Genomic DNA, 16163 nt, shown 5'->3' on the forward strand with positions numbered 1-16163 from the left:
CTCACCGCTGTGGCCTCTCCCGTTACGGAGCACAGGCTCCGGACGCGCAGGCTCAGCGGCCATGGCTCACGGTCCCAGCCGCTCCGCGGCACGTGGGATCTTCCCGGACCGGGGCACGAACCCGCGTCCCCTGCATCGGCAGGCGGACTCTCAACCACTGCGCCACCAGGGAATCCCCCTCCTCTAGATTTTTTAAACCACACATAGCCCTAAGACTAGCTGAGCTCACTGTCCTACTATATAAGCATTAATATGAAGCAGAAGCCATCCTGCTAGGAGATGTTGCTATTCTCTGAAACACACTGATGGAAAAGGTTTCCGTTAGGTTTGAGGTAATTAGCTAAATGACTACACTGCAGTGTTATTGTCTCAGTCTTTTCATAAGTCTAAGCACACATTGTGGATGGTTACCTTGATGACAGGATGTTTGAAATGGCCTAAGCGAGTGTCTACGTCCCACCGACGTTCTCCCTCGCAGTCTTGTCAAGAGCCATAATGGCTGTGGCAGACATGATGGTGGATGGTTTCATCGTTACCTAATGCAGGGATCTTGCACTACATTGGAGAGAGGAGCTCCTTCCTCAGAGATTGGTTTCTTTCAACCTATGTGTCAACAGGTACCATGTATAAGGCTCAGAGTACAGTAATAATGAAGGGTCAGCCCCTGACTTTAGGGACTTAAAACCAAAGCCCGAACTCCTTGGCTTTGTGAGGGGTAAAAAAGGAGTTTTACTTGGAGAGTCCCACGAATGGACGGGTGTTGGCTTTGAAGTCCGAGGTAGGAAATACACAAGAGTGCGCACATACATCAGACGTGAAACCCCCTCCCCCATGGTTTGCCGTTTGACTTTCTGGCTATCCGAAGGGCAAAGGGCATGTGAGCCTCCTGACCCCCTTCAGTATGGCTGCAAGTGCCACTGGAGTTGATGACCTAAGAAACCTTATGCCCCTTCCTTAGAGTTCGGTTCTTGATTCTGACCTTCCTGGAATCTTTTGTCAAAAATGATGGAGCCATCTAACATACCAATTATTTTTCTAACTTATTAATGTTCTTGCAGAACCTACTGGCCTCAGTATCTTACAAATAGAGGCATTTTCCAAGAACTCAATGGAGTTCCCAGCTGGAAGAGTGAGACTTTCTCATCCTCAGGTTAAAAATAGTTACCATGGCTCCAAAGTTAGAGGATTACCTTAGGTTCTTTTAGTAACTGATGGGCAGGGATTGGGTTTGTGTCGATTCCATACCTCCAATGCAGCATGTTGTCTTTATCAGTGTAGACAAAGGCAAATTACATCTTCGTGAATGAATAAATGATAAGAATCTTAAGAGCTGTTCTTTCCCATCTAAGAAAACAAAAAAGAAAGAAAAATCATCTAGAATATTCTTTGATATTCCTTTTAAAAAAAAACACATTCCAGAAATGCAAACCAAACCTACTCAAGTTGCCTGCCCACAGACGACATCATCAACATGGCTGGCATTGATGAAGTAGAAATTCAGAGTCTGGGATTAAACATAAGTTATTAGGAGAAACAGTGTGTGCTTCCACAAACCTCTTTTTGTCAAAAAAAAAAACAGCATGATGAAATAATCCAACAGAATTGGCAAATAACACAGCCCAAGGTTATTCTACTTCAGATAAACCAGTGGTTCTGAAGCTTGCCCAGGAAATTGCAGTAGTTTCAGCAGAACTCCATGAAATAATGGCAAATGAAGGATGCTTTTCTCGAGGGAAACTATGATATATGTATTCAGTCTCTGTGTCACAACATGATATATGCAAAATTGAAGAGGTCGTCTTTTAGCAGGATCAACATTAATGAGATAAATACACTTTCCAAATGTTAGGTGAAGGGTGATCCTATTGGGCTGAGAAGAAAATACTTGAGATCAATTTTGAGTTTTGACTATCAGAGACTAGCATACAAGCAAATACTGAAAGGTTTTTTGTGTTTTTTTGTGAGAGGAAAAAAAATCAAATTGAGAAAGTTCTATTCACTAACTGTGTTTGTTCTGGAAACTGAGAGATTAGACTTATTAGACATGGCGTTGATATTATAAAGCTCTAGTTGTCATGAAGACATAGCCAGAAAACCCCAAGGTATATACTGTACATCAAATGAGCTCATTAATCAACAGTATGCATTTAATGCCTATTTTGTGCAACACAGTTCCTAGACACTGTAAGTTGAAAGAATAATTACTTATAGAAAATGTTAACGTAACAGGAGCTACTCAAAACTGGCCAAGATCATTGTCATAATTCCATACCACTCTAATGAGCGCGATCAAAATGTTCCTTTGGTTATTCATTTACAAGATTTATTAAGCACCACTGTCTTCTAGGCACTGCACAATGCACCAGAAATTCAGAGATAAGAAAAATACAGACTGCTATCAAAAAGCTAGGAATCTGGTGGCCTTGAATTATTAAAGGTCCCTTTACATTATGTCTACCAGAAGTGGAAAGAACCTGATTTCATCCCTGCAGACAACTATACAGACAGGAATGCTTCCTAGGTTGGAATCAGTGAGAGACTGAACATGGAAGAAAGTGAAAGCAAAACTTCTGCATCAAAATCGTAATGACCCCATCAGCTCAGGGAAGGCTGATTGGATTGTATGGGGACTTTTGAGTTTGCATTCAATGCTTTAGACATTATAGCTCCAGACAAGCTGTGGAAGAAGGAGTTTCTGGAGTATCTGAGAAGGTTCTTGGAGAAGTCAGCTTTTTCTTCCTCTCCAAATCCCTACCATGATTGAGACCAGGCAAGGAGCTGAGCTACTTCCATTTCATTGTGTTGACCAAGAGAAGCTTATAGTAAACCAATATACAGCATCTCTTTGAAGAGAAAAGCGTCACTCTGCTTCTGGAAACCTGCACATCAGATTCTCCTGGGGCAAGAGAATAAATGTGTCCAGTGTCCTAAGAAGCCAGCAGCACTTTGGAAAGTGCACCCCAGGCTTCCTCCAGAAGATGCCCCATAGCTACTCTTCGTTTTCCTTGAATACATATCCAGGGCACCTAGAACCCCAAGGATTATCTTTGCTTTCTGAACCCTGGGCATCCTGAGGAATCTGCCCATGTCCTCACTTGTCTTTGAAGGCTTGCTTGTTTCAGGATGAACTTTTAAACAGACTGTAAGTCCTTTCTTTGTATTCAAATCAACCCAAAGTTCTTGTGTTACTGATATTACACTATTTAAAACCGAGCCAACAGTCCCCTAAATCAGGTAGCAGGTATCACGATGCCCAGGTCAGAACATGTTAGGAACCAGCCTATCTGCATAGCTTTAGTGCTTTAGGAAACCAGTAATGAAAAATACCAAAGAGCTCGGAAGGATATAGAGATGCCCTGGATGAAAATTTGACTTATATTCAAACGTCTTTGGCTTTTCTGACGTGTTTTGATTTTCAAAGACACAATCCATATAGATAAAGCCCCTACTACAATGACTGCCATATCCGGGGTACTGTTATTCGTGTTCTTTTTTTACAGCATGTATGGACGCCATTGCCTGAGTCTTGGTATTACTCATGAACTCTGAATTTACACTAGAAAATCTTTTTCAGAAAAAGAGTGGTGAAGATACAATCCCAATTTTTACACGACAAAATCAGGCACTTTCACAATTGCTATTTAAATAAGGACATCTCTAGAAATAGAAATGCTTACTTTTTCCATCAAGATAAGGAAGAGCAGGAATGTCGGAATGAGGAGAGCAAGACTGTTGGGTCCCAGTGGTTGGGCTGTGGCAGTTCCATGGGACACACTGTACCAGATACTGCCCCGTTGTCTCGAAGGATGATGTGTACGAGGTAAAGCCAAATAGAAGGAATAATTAAATATAAAGAAATGAGTGGTTTCAATGAGGAAATTCAACCGTGCCATGATGTCTGTCAGACAAATGCTAGCAATGAGTGGAGAACTTCCAAGAAAGAGTTTAAGTTTGCTGAAACCCTCCTCAGGGGGATTGGTTCCCAGCTTTGAACAGCCTCAACTCTGGCATCCCTGCAGGAAACTGTGACTAGTGTTCTGCTTTATTATCATAGACACAGGGAGGTATAATTTCATAGATTCTTAGATGCTCAGAGCAAGAAGAGACCTTAATTACCCAGACCACCTCTCTTTTTATATCAGGAAGCAGAGGCTCAGAGCAAAGGGAGTCACACTTAGTCGATCAGTGATTAAATGAGTGACTGTGTAGCAGAATCTAGAACTCAGCAGAATCTAGACTAGTTAGGTCTCCTAACTCCTGGACCAGATGTTGGAGATCAAAAACTAAAAGTAAAATACCCAGTGAGAATAAAGTATTTCTGTTGAGCCCAGGAGATGAGAGAGAACTTCCTGGTCCACTGGAGAAACTGCGAAACCAGACACAAGTGTCGGGACATCTTCCCATCTCTGGAATATGATTGATGATCCCATGCCTTGAAAGATGACATCGCTCTTTCTTCCAAAATCCTGCTGTGTTCCAAAGCTGTAGACATACCACTGCTGCTGTGTGTGGTTGAGAAAAGGAATGTAGGGCACTCCTCCCCTCCGCTCCCCTGACCTCTCCCCCAAGCTTAGACTGGTTCAGCAGTTTGGTCCATCACTTGGACTCATTCAGCTCCAGAGTGATGCCTCAGGTTATATCCTTACCTATAAGCCAATTTACCAGGATTTCTCCTTGAAAAAAATGTATGGGCTTGATTTTAGGAAATGGGATGTGATTTCTTTGGGGAAGTATATGACCCCAAGTCAGCAGGTCTACTGAAGTTGTCCCTTTGCCCTGGGATCTCTGGGTCCCACCTGGGCACGGCCTGGCTCCTCCTGCTTTGTCCCAGAGAACGTCTGTCTTGGTCATATCACAGCCAGGTATTCTAGTCTTCACCAAAAGCTACAAAGAAGCAAACAGGATTCAACTGAAGATAACTTATGTTCCTAGAAAATTGTTTTAGGAAGTCAACAGGCCTCCATTGGCTCAAATGAGGATTTCCATAGTTGGTTTCCACTTATATTGTGCTTGGGATAGATTTTCCAGAATTTGGCAGGGCTCCCCTTGTTAAAGCTAGTAGCAGGATGTTCAGTTCTCCTGAGTCAGGAGCTCCTAAGAGATAGAAAGGTGGTCAAGTTCTTGGATGGCAATAGGTGACCCACTGACTTTAATGACTGTCATTCTGTCAGCCTTCACATAGCACCGTTCTAAGGTTAAAATAAGTTTCAGAGGGAAATAAGTCAAAAATGGGTTCTATGTAAGAATAACCTGAGTGTGACTTATAATTAAGCGGTCAAAAGCCTTGCCCAGGGGTTAGGAATATATTTGTAATTCCTCTTAGACTTGTCAGATGGACTCTACAATTTGTTGCCTGAGAGTAACTCAAAATGAGAGCACGTTTCGCTTCAGCGTTCTATTCTCTTCCTCTGTCCCCAAGACTGAGTTCAGGGAAGGGGAGGAGAATTCACCCTAAGCTCTCTTTATGGGCAGCATGTGACGTCATAGTTCTCTCTCTCGACTTCATGCAATCCTCATCACAACCCCACTGAGGAGGTATTACTGTTTCCACCTTATAGAAAGCTGAAGCTGAGAGGGAGAAGCCGTTAACCAAAACCCATGTACCTCCAAAGCCCATTCTTCCTCCCCACCCCAAGTCTCCCAGGTCAATAGAAATGCTCCCAAATCATGCCTTGTGGGCTTCCACAAAGCCTTGCCCTCCCACACCCCATCACCTTTAAGTAAAATGATCACAGTCCTGTTGGTTCCCTGGAGAGAAGAGTGATTCTTGCATTGACTGTTCCCCTTGCTATTCGGCGGGTCCTGTCTGCTCCTTTGCGTGGTTTCACGATCCAGCTGTCGGTGGCAGAGAATAACGCCACATAGATTGTCCATCTGGTTCATGTTGGAATCCATCAGCTCTGGGAGTTTGGTGTGGCTACAGATTATCCCACAAGTGCCCCTTGTTCTTTGCCCCCAAGGATTTCCTTTCATTGTTTTAACCAAACAAGTTCAAATGTCCCTCCTGACTAGTCTTTTGTCTCTAGACTGTCCCTTTATTTCAGAGCTGAGAGATCCTGCAGAAACAGGTGAGTCTTCAAAAACATTCTCTGGGAGGCCAAAGGCTCAGAACAGTTGTGTTTCTCTTTCTCGATATGAAAAGATCAAGGTTCCCAGTGGAAGCCAACCTGATCTGATAATTGGGCTCTTCTTTTCCCTCTGAATCCTTTTCCAAGAGAAGGGAGCAAGCACAGCTCCACCCTCCAAAGTTCCTGTGAGAGTTCAGAGTCCAGGTGGGAAGCCAAGATCCAAGACTGGCAGCCACCTTGTTGTCAAGTGTCAGAGGCTTTGCTGTTGGAGATGTGAGGTGGGCCCTGCCCCATCTTGAAAATCCCCTTAGAAAGATGCACCAACTTCATCAGATTTGTCAATCATTCCCTGTTTTAATGAGGAAGATGCCTTCCACATTGCTTCCAATGGGGTATGGCTATTCTTTTTCTTTTTTCTCTTTGTGATGTAGCAGTGATGGAAAACACCAATCTGAAGAGCAAACTGAGGCTTCCAGTGACATGAATCCGTTGTATCTGATTTTGGATTGTATTTTCTTTAACCCCCTTTTACGGCATAGAATTCTGGTGCCTTGCCCCCTGAATTTGCCTCCATGCTACAGTAGGCTCTCTTCACGTTCTGGCTTACATGGGAACACAACTCTTCCACAAGTGGCCTTTCGTGCTCTTTATAATATGATTTCCTGTAATTTTTAAACTGTATGTGTAATTTATATTCTGGCTCTGTCCAATATTTGAACAACTTTAATAAGTTGATTTCCATATATATTATGCAAACAATTCTTACCTGATTTTTTATGTTCTATCTTAAAACAAATAAATACCGCACCACTTACTAATAAATAGACATTTCAATGATTGTGTGGCAAAATGTTCTTTGCTTCATTAACAACACAGAGCGACAAGGAAAGACAGTTCATTATTAGTCACGGGCAGGAGGAATAGGACGGGATTTGGGTATGTTTGTAAGAAGTGGTTGAGACGCAGAGAATAAAGACACAAGAAAGAAAACATAATTCAATGTTTTCATAGCTACAAAGTGCATGATGTGGATTGCACACCTCCTTAGGAACAGCCACTATACAGGTTGTAGATGTACAGACTTTAGTAAAACATTATCTAATCGTTACAGTTTTAAGACATTATTACTCCATTTTTATAGGTGAGAAAATTCAGACCCAGAAACATAAAAGACCTGCCCAAGGACAGACATTCATAAGTGAACAGTCACAAGTAGGGCCCAGGACCATCTACCCCCAAGACTCATGCCACTTTCTTTGGAGAAGTTTCCCCTCCTAGACCATGTTGGGGGGAAGACCACGTGGGTGACTCAGAGTGAATGTAAGTCAACAGAGAGGAAATTAGTAAAGCTCATATCAGATGGCCTCTCTCTGTTGTCAGTACAGCAGGAAGGGATGTTTTCTCATGAGAAAGAGGGAGTTGGAGCAGGGAACCTCGGGAGAGTTACTTAACTTTTCTCTGTCTTGGTTTATCATCTGTAAAGTGGGGAGAACAATGTGTGCCTTGAAGGGTCATTATCCTAGCCAAGGATCTGGCACTCAGCGCACGCTCAGTGAATGACAGCTTCTGACTCCATCCTGTACCCACACGCCTGGCTGCCTTAATTTGGGTTTCCGCAAGAATAGAGACAGAATGTTGGATGCAGGTAGTATATTTGGAAAGTGATCCCAGAAAACACAGCTGAGAAAGAGTGCAGAGACTGGAACAGGGAAGGAGAAAAGCCAGTAAAGAATGAGCTAATCCTTGTGGGTAACTGGGCTCAATTCCACCAGGAACCCCCTGAGAACGCATGTGAAATACACCAGAGAATCATTCCACCTTGGGACAGGCATCTGGGGTATTCATCCACGGAGCCCGGTTCTTCCCTGGTTGAGAGTTGCCCCTGGGATATAAATTCCCTCCTCTGTCCGTTTTCCTGTGCTACAGCTGAGCAAGCTCCCAGGTGCAAAAGCTCTAAGGCAGAGAAGCAGAGACGTAGCCAGAGGAGCTGTCTGCCTGCTGTGACCCGTGTACTGTGACCACAGGTGAGCTTGCAGCTGGGCAGAGGGAAAACAGCATAGCAACATGAGCATCTGGTACATAAGCCCCACTTGAAAACCCTACATACACACAGGGAAGCAAAAACCCAGCCAGGTTGCCACAAATCACTCTGTAAGTCAAAGGACAAAGTTGGCCAACACTGGACAAGCTGGCCGTGGTGCCCATGAACTTGTTCATTATTAAAACAGTGCCTGTAACCACTAGGAAGCAGGGTAGAAGGTCTGCTAGAAGATCAGGTCCACATTTGTCATTGTGAAGACCCGTGGCTGACAGGTGAGATGAGCATCCGCTCAGCAAACATATGTCCCTCCCCCAATAAAACATACCCACCTCCGGTCTCAGATGACTGCATGACAGACAGAAAAAGAGCCTAAAAATTATATCCCTGAGAAAATCCCTTTCCATCTGCACAAATGGAGCAAAAGCCCATTCATAACCTTGCAGATCCTCCTGGGAGCCAGTTACTGTTCCTAACAATGTCGGCTTCCAACAATGAAGCTTTCAACAATGAACAATGTCGGGCATCCAGGTGACCTGAGACCCTGTGGCTTCCCCACACTGAAGACGTGTAAGGTGTCTCCCCTGAGAAGAGTCCAATTGTCCTTGTATCCTGCCTCCACATCAAATATGAAAACATTGCCAGCAATTTATCTTCTGGTTCTGGGCAGGTCAGCCCCAGGCCGGTGGAGGGCAGGTGGAGTTAGCAGAGAGAAGCAGAAATGAAATTAGAGAAGTAACAGAGGTCAGGTCATGAACAGCCTCCTGGGTCATGATAAAGACATTTGCTTTTACTCTGAGTCAGACAGGAAGTCATGCAGGGCTTTGAGGAGAGAGGTGAGAAGATCTGACGGATGCTAACAAGGGGTTCTCTAGCTGCCGTATTGAGAATACACTGAATGAGGCAAAGGCAGAGGCAAGGAGATTAATCAGGGACACGACTGCACTAGCAATAATCCAGGTGAGAGCCAAGAGTGGCTTGGACCAGGGTGATGGAGGTGGTGAGAAATCTTAATATTTAGAATCTAGATACCTTTTAAGAGTAGAAATGACAGCTATATGTATACATATATCCCCTCCCTCTTGGATCTCCCCCCTCTGCTGCCCCTCCCCACCCATATAAGTCACCACAGAGCACCGAGCTGAGCTCCCTGAGCTATACAGCAGGTTCCCACTGGCTATCTGCTTTACACATGGTACTGATTCACTTCCTTGCACAGCAGAAACTAACATGACACTATAAAGCAACTATATCCCAATAAAAATAATTTAAAAAAAGAACCCAGCCACAGACAATTAAAAAAAAAAAAGAGTAGAAATGACAGGATTTTCTGATAGACTGAATGTGAGATGTGGAAGAAGAATAATCCAGGAAGATTATGCAGTATTTTATTTGAGTACCTGGAAGAATGAACGTATCATTAATTGAGATGGGAGTAGATTAGGGAAGGGGCAAGTTTTTGCAAAAGGATGTGAATTTGGCTTTTTAAATGTTAAATCTGAGATGCATATGAGGCATCTAGTGGAAATGTTCTGTAGATAGCTGAGTGTGTAATTAAGATTATTTAGGGCTGAAGGTACCTATCTATCTGTCTGTCTGCCTATCTATCTATAGATTTGACAAGTTATAGATAACCTTTAAAACCATGAGACAAGATGCAATCTCCAAGTGAACAAGTATAGAGAAAAAAGAGGAGACACCTAAGGACTATACCCAGCAACCTCAAGAGGTCAAGGAGACGAGGCGGAACCAGCAAAAGAGGCTGAGCAAAAGCAGTTGATGAAATAGAAGACGATCAGAAGAGTATGGCGTTGGCGATGCCAAGCGCAGACCTCATCTCATGGAGCGAGTGACCTATTGCAGGCGCGGAGTGCTACTGAGAGGTCGAGTGAGCAGAGCAGTTAGCCACATGGGAGTCATGGAGACCTTGACAAAGGCGGTTTGGGTGGGGTGCTGCTGTGATGCCTGATTGGCGTGGCCTTGAGAGAGAGGAGAGGAGAGGAATTGGGGGCATTGAGTAGGGACAACTCGTAGTGACCATCTTAAGCATACAGTTCCATGGTATTGAATAAATTCGTAACAGTGTGCAACTATCCCTAACTCCCATCTCCATAACTCTTGCCTTCTTGTAAAATTGAAACTCTGCACCATCCATTCAAGAGTAACTCCCCATTCTCCTCCCCCTCACCATCCCTGGCAACTACCATTCTACTTTCTGTCTCTATGATTTTGACTATTAGGTACCTCGTACAAGTGGAAGCCTGCAGCATTTGTCTTTTTGTACCTGCATTTTTAAGTACAAGGAAAATGAGCCTCAGAGAGGTCAAGCAGTTTGCCCAAGGCCACACAGCTAGCCAGTCACTGAAGCAGAACCAGGGCTGTGGCTTTTGTTCCTGCTGCTTCATCCGGAAATGTTACTGTTAGCACAGTAGGTATATTTCACAAGAATCGACCGAAAGTTCAGAAATGCAATCTTTCTAGGCAGACAATGGGTAACGATTCTCAAATGTCTACCTTGAACCACGTGCTGTAAGCCCTTTCCTTACAACCATTCTATCCTTCTGACAGCCTTCTGCGGTGGCTACTATTGCGATCTTCATTTCCTAGATGAGAAAAGTAACTTTGAGGTAACTGATCTCCCTAAACTGAAATGTACAGGCCAGGAGGGCAGGGATCCCGACTGGCTTATTTGGAGCTGAGTCCCCAGCACCCTGAAAAGGTCTGGCACACAAACGGCTCTCCTAGACCATTCCCATAGACAGTGTGTGGCCCCTGCCTCGTTTTCCGACAATATCCTCACTGTCCCCCACCTCCTGCGTGGGTTCCAGCCGGCCTGAACCACTGTAGGTGCTGGGGAGGCAGGATGCTTGAGGTACAAGGGTACCTGCCCTGAAGGTACACACATACACACAACCTACTGAGGGAGACAGACAAGCAAAGAGATCATCCCAATAGAGCACAATAAGACAAATACAAAAATATTACCCTTAATGGGATGGGAGGGTATCAGAGAAGGCTTCCTGGTGACGGGGAGGTCTGAGGTGAGAATAAAAAGGATGAGGTAAAGCTTGGGGTGTGGGTAGCTGAAGGGAGCATATCACAGCCAAAGAGATCTTCACCATGTGGATAATGAAATTCAAATTTATATCATTTTTACACATCATGGAATACTCTTCTTCTTTTGCTTTTTTACAACTGTTTAAAAATGTAGAACCATTTTCGGCTTTATAAGAACAGGCAATGGGGCCAGGCTTGCCCACCCTGCTAAAATTCACGAGCAACCCCTAGCCGGTTCTTCAGAAGACTTCCACTGGCTCACAGGACAGGTGATGCTTGGCTCACAGACCTTTACAGCAGGAAGGGGAAATCATCACCCTGTGATCCTGTTCTGCTCCTTCAGTACATGTAATTACTGTCAGAAGAGGTTTCCCATCCCACGCTGAATCAGTGCTTTGTCATTCTGTTCACGGATGCTATTCAGTTCCCAGCAAAGGCATTTTTCTCCGATGGAGGTGATCCGGTTTCACCGCTTTGGCTTCTTGGTACGATTATTATTCCATTTTTTTTTCCAGAGGACTTAAAGCAAAGTTATCAAGCCTTTCCCCACCTCCACCCTCTGTATCTTTCACTAAGAACTCATATAAACCCCACAGCTCTGACTTAGCTGTTAATCTTTCAGGCTGCTTAAATTCTTTGAAGTCCTTTATCCTGCTCGGGAGACAGGTAAGTCACATACCATAGAGATTTGCAAACCCTTCGGTCCCCTCTACTCCCCAAAGCATGAAGCCAGATAAGAAATGCATCTGCTCTAATTCCCAAACTCTGGGCTCCTGGTTGCCGAATGATAGGAGAGGAGTTTCTATCACCCAATCCCTTATGCTGCACTTAAGCTAAAACTCACCCCTTGATCACAGTCTGTTTCTTTCCATTTTTTCCCTTAAGCTATCGATTAGCATCTTAATGCAATCCTCAGCCGGGAGGATGGCTTGTCCTCACATCTGTGATAAAGGAAACATGATCTTTAATCCAAAGAATTGGAATGAGAAGAAAAGAATGCTGTGAAAAATGGCTGGCAGCAAGGCAACAGCTCAGAAACTATACTTTCTCAGAGGCCAATCAATCACGGATTTGGGCGACAAACAGACCGGGATTCCACTCCTGGCTCCTTGAGCTGCGTTCCCAGGGGCCGGTTGCTTGTCTGGGCCTTGCTTTCCTCCAACTATAAAATAAGGATGATAACCCCTAAGTGGGGTTACTTCCAGGACCAGTAGATATCATACGTAAAATTCCTGGCACCTCAGATAGTCAAGAAATAATAGATTCTTTGCTTCTTTTTCTGAATGAACTATTGAAAAGCCAGAACCTCCCATTTCAGTGTCTCCCCCGGGGCAGTGGAGCAGACTGCCGGGGTGTATGGCCTTAGGCCTCTGGATCCTCCTCACAGAGAGGGAGCTGGTCCTCACTAGGAAGGATGCTGAGTGCAAGTGTTATCTCCAGATTCTTGGATGCAATACCATAGACATGAATGTCACTTCCACAAGGCTCTTAGGTAAGCAAAGCTCTCTCTTTTATTGAAAGAGCTTGTGCACAAGGGAGAAGGTGGAAGAGAGTGGCAGCTCCCTGAGAAGGGGCGAGTTGCTTTTGTAACAATAGGGAGGGTTTGTCTCATCATCACTGGTTAATTTCCAGAAATCATCAAACTTCTTTGATCAGCACCAGGTGGCTCCATGGTGGCTGTCGGGAATAGGGAGCTCTTTGGTGAGGGAAAAGGGGTGCATGAGAATTTTCTGCAAGAAAACATCGGAACAGATAAGGTTAAAATTGATAGTTGAGCTTCTTGTCTTGTGGCAACTAGGTATACTCCTTAGTGTAACAGAGATAAAGTTAATCTTGTACTCCTGTGAGCCTGGTTTTTGTCTCTGGGACTCAGGACCCCAGAGCCTTTGTTCTTTTGCTTCCAAGGCCCGTTTGGCCCAAGGTCTTCCCTCAGTCCTTTCTCAAAATGGCTGTACTCTTGACTTCCTGTCTCAAGTGCGCCGTTACAATGTATTGAGAACATGCTGCTCTGACTGTGGCTGGTCCAAACAAGATGGACTTCAGTGTGAGTTTTGACCCTGACACTGACATTACCATTATCCTGTATCTGACTGGCCATCTTTCGGCTGCAAAGTCCAGTGAGAAAGGTAGGTTTTCTTGGCAGGCTAGACTAGTCTTTGTTGATTGGTGAGCCCCATTAATTGGAAGTACTACAATGTTTCATTAAGGCTCCAGCAGCTTTGTTCTGACCACTCACATTTCCAGCTCCAGGGCTACTGCCAGTCAGACACAGACTGTGAATTCATTTCACAAGCCTCTTGGGCTGATTCACGGATCATGGATCCCAACGACACCTCTCGGCGCTTCTCCTGGGAGTGTGACTGGACTTCTTACCCTTCGACCCACCAAAATGCTTTGAAATAATCATCAATTCTGTTTGTTTCCAACCTCAGGTCCTTTTGTGGCACTCTGGGCTGGTATTTTGAAGGGCAGGAGAACAGAGCAGAACATGGTAAAAAAAAAAGGACACAAACTTTAGTATCTGGGAGACCATGGTTCAAACCCCAGTTCTCCCACTTAGAGGCACATGACCACGAGTAGGGGGCTCTCCCACTGATCCCCGGGGCCCTCTCTTGTATAATTGAAATATCAGTGTCTCTCTCATGGGATGCTTGAGAAGGCAAAATAACAGAGATGATAGCCAAAAGTAGAGGTTCAATAAATTATACTGTTGGAGAGGAAAAAATAACTGTTCCCTCCACCCTCTTAGGTTCAGTATCTGGGGCTCTGCAAATTGAAATGATTAAAAGATTAACAGGAAAAAAGGTTTATTTCATATACATATGGGATGGGAGCACCACAGAAATAAATGAAAACCTCAGAAAGGTGGTCAGACCCTGAAACTTCTATACCATTTTAACAGAAGGATGTTAAGTTTGTGGGGAAGTGACAAGAAATAAAAAGGGTTTTGAGTTTCTAGGGTGCTAAATCGTGGAAAGGTAAATATATGGGGAAACTAGAGGAAGATAAGAGTTATTTTAGTGAGGTTTGTTTGTGCAGTCCCATCTTGGTGCCAACTTTCCATTCCCTTCATGGCCATAAGACTCCCCCTCCCGCCAGGAAGGAGAATTTATGGCAGACCTGCTCTTAGAGAGAGGAGGCTCCAAGAAGGCTTCTTTCTGCACCTGTTGATTCTCAACGGGCTTTAGATCAAAATAATCCATATGCCAAAGTGGTATATTTGGGGGCAGCATATTTTGACCCCACTGAGTACGTTATTATTGTCATTGTGTCACTACATGACTAGCTTTTATGCCAGTGTCACTGGCTGTTTATTCAAAAATAGCCATGGGAAAAAACAAGGTCCTACTGTATAGCACAGGGAACTATATTCAAACTCCTGTGATAAACCAGAATGGAAAAGAATATGTATATGTATAACTGAATCACTTTGCCACACAGCAGAAATTAACACAATATTGTAAATCAACTATACTTAAATAAAAAAGAATTAAAAAGTGGCCATGGGAAATGCAGTGAAATAATGATGACTCCGTTTCAGAGGAAATTTTTGACGTCTGATCCAGTCTTTGTAAAATATAACTTTGAAGATTGTAATTCCATCCACATGGGGAATATTGCTGCTCTTTCTTACTCTTAGAGTACCACCATCTTCTTAAGTACCAACGCTTTTATTTATTTGTTAAGAATTTACATAGCCTTTGCCCTGCACCATATACCATTCACTGTATTTTATAAATATAACAGCCTTGGGTGAGGAAACTAAGACAGAGAGAGGTTTAATAACTTGCACAGCAGGAGTGACCAAACCAAGGAGCAAGGCCAGGCAGCTGGGCTCCAGGGTCTGTGCTTGTACCACCAATGCCATGAGCTCAACAAAGATTTTTTGAGGGAATGCAGGTTCAGTATCTAGAGCCAGAGGGCACTCAAGATGCAAATCAAGTGTGTGAAACCCTAACCCCTGCCCTAGTGTCCCACGGTGGCCCAGGCTCTTAAGGGGGACTTTGCCTGCCCATGATGACTGGTGTTATGTACCGAGCACCCATATGTGCCAGGCGCTGGGTTAAGTACTTTAGATTCATTATCTTAAATCCTCACAAGGACCTTATGAGCTATAGGTTCTCTTATCCCCATTTCGCTGATGAGGAAAACCAAGCTTCAAAGAGTAGACAGATTTATGAGAATGAGAGGACTCCAAGGAAGCACCCCCAGCCTTGTGAGGCCTATCTCTGTCCAGGGTGACATCCAGAAGAAACACCACTGAAGTATCTACCGATAATTAAAAAGCAAATTTAAACGTTTACGAGGATCTTTCAAGAAAATTCCAAAGGTGGTTCTATCCCTAATGGGTAGCAAAACTTCTTAAAATATAATTTTCCGTGAAGATGCTCAATTCCTGAGACAATTTTCCCCCCAGCGCACTTTCTCTTGACATTTCTCCTCTTCCCCAAGTCACCTTCCAGATCTATTCCGTTCTCTACCACTGGCAAATTTCTACTCTTTTCAAATCAAGTCTGCGCAGCCCCTATTAAATGGGTAATACATTAATACCTACACATCAAGACTGTGTAGTTATGACGTGACAGTGTGCGTCAGGCAGCATTCTGTGTGGTGCCTGGCACGCAGAAAGCACTCGGTAAATTTTCACCATCCTTCCTGTTAGTCTCAGCTTTGCGGCTTTTAACTATCATACTGATTCTGCACAGCAAATGCCCAGGTGAGAGCCTGGCTCACAGTGCTGCAGTGAAGGAAAGAGTGTGGGCACTCAAGTGTACGCGTGTATTAATATCCTTTTCTTATGTATAAGCAGCAGTGATGCTGTATTTGAAGGGTATTTTCCATCTAAACAGCGGGAAAACCCATGGAAGAGACACTGATTCTCCCTGAATATGCATGCACCCCTCCCAGACTTCCTGCAGTTATTCAGGACCACATGAGTACTTCTGGTGGAGGCTGTAAATGAATGTAAGCGTGTCACTTCCTGCCAGAGCATTTAAGAG

At 44.1% G+C, this 16163-nt stretch overlaps 1 protein-coding gene across 4 annotated transcripts in view; it reads right to left on the reverse strand.

The window, feature by feature from the left end:
* Nucleotides 1–16163, reverse strand: part of EFR3A (EFR3 homolog A) — a 188040-nt gene that overhangs the window by 5270 nt on the left and 166607 nt on the right. For 3 of the 4 annotated variants that reach the window (XR_002642014.2, XR_016388280.1, XR_016388282.1), the window contains exons 26-27: nt 1246–1344; nt 412–603 (exon numbers count right to left, since the gene is read on the reverse strand). The gene's annotated coding sequence lies outside the window, so the exon portion shown is untranslated. Of the gene's footprint in view, nt 1–59; nt 604–1245; nt 1345–16163 lie in introns of those variants that run through there. The other variant, XR_016388281.1, reaches the window with a different exon arrangement.

The sequence above is a fragment of the Delphinapterus leucas genome, chromosome 17 (genome assembly GCF_059928025.1).
Source record: "Delphinapterus leucas isolate spDelLeu-1000000601 "Yukka" chromosome 17, BTC_Dleu_Yukka2, whole genome shotgun sequence".
Lineage (NCBI taxonomy): Eukaryota > Metazoa > Chordata > Mammalia > Artiodactyla > Monodontidae > Delphinapterus > Delphinapterus leucas.